Here is a 215-nt window from a genome sequence, read left to right as displayed (position 1 = left end):
GTATCAGTCTAAGTTGACAGATTACAACATTCACTGAAAAATATCCGGTGTCTATTTCAGGAATGATTTCAATTTACCAGGAGCATATTTTTGCTGAAAAAAAAAATCGGTTGGCATAACACAGAACAAATTTTCGTTTCTGCACAAAGTTAAAAGATATACTTTGACGGAACGATATGAGGTTTATTTCAGTGATTTCGATCTTAGTATTATTC

The 215-nt window shown here is 32.1% G+C and overlaps 1 protein-coding gene across 1 annotated transcript in view; it reads left to right on the top strand.

Moving 5' to 3' along the window:
* Nucleotides 1-215, top strand: part of LOC119594799 — a 139,930-nt gene that overhangs the window by 110,364 nt on the left and 29,351 nt on the right. The window lies entirely within an intron of this gene.

The sequence above is a fragment of the Penaeus monodon genome, chromosome 34, assembly GCF_015228065.2.
Source record: "Penaeus monodon isolate SGIC_2016 chromosome 34, NSTDA_Pmon_1, whole genome shotgun sequence".
Lineage (NCBI taxonomy): Eukaryota > Metazoa > Arthropoda > Malacostraca > Decapoda > Penaeidae > Penaeus > Penaeus monodon.
The sequence above is the reverse complement of the archived record's forward strand: the minus strand, read 5'-3'. Positions and strand labels throughout refer to the sequence as shown.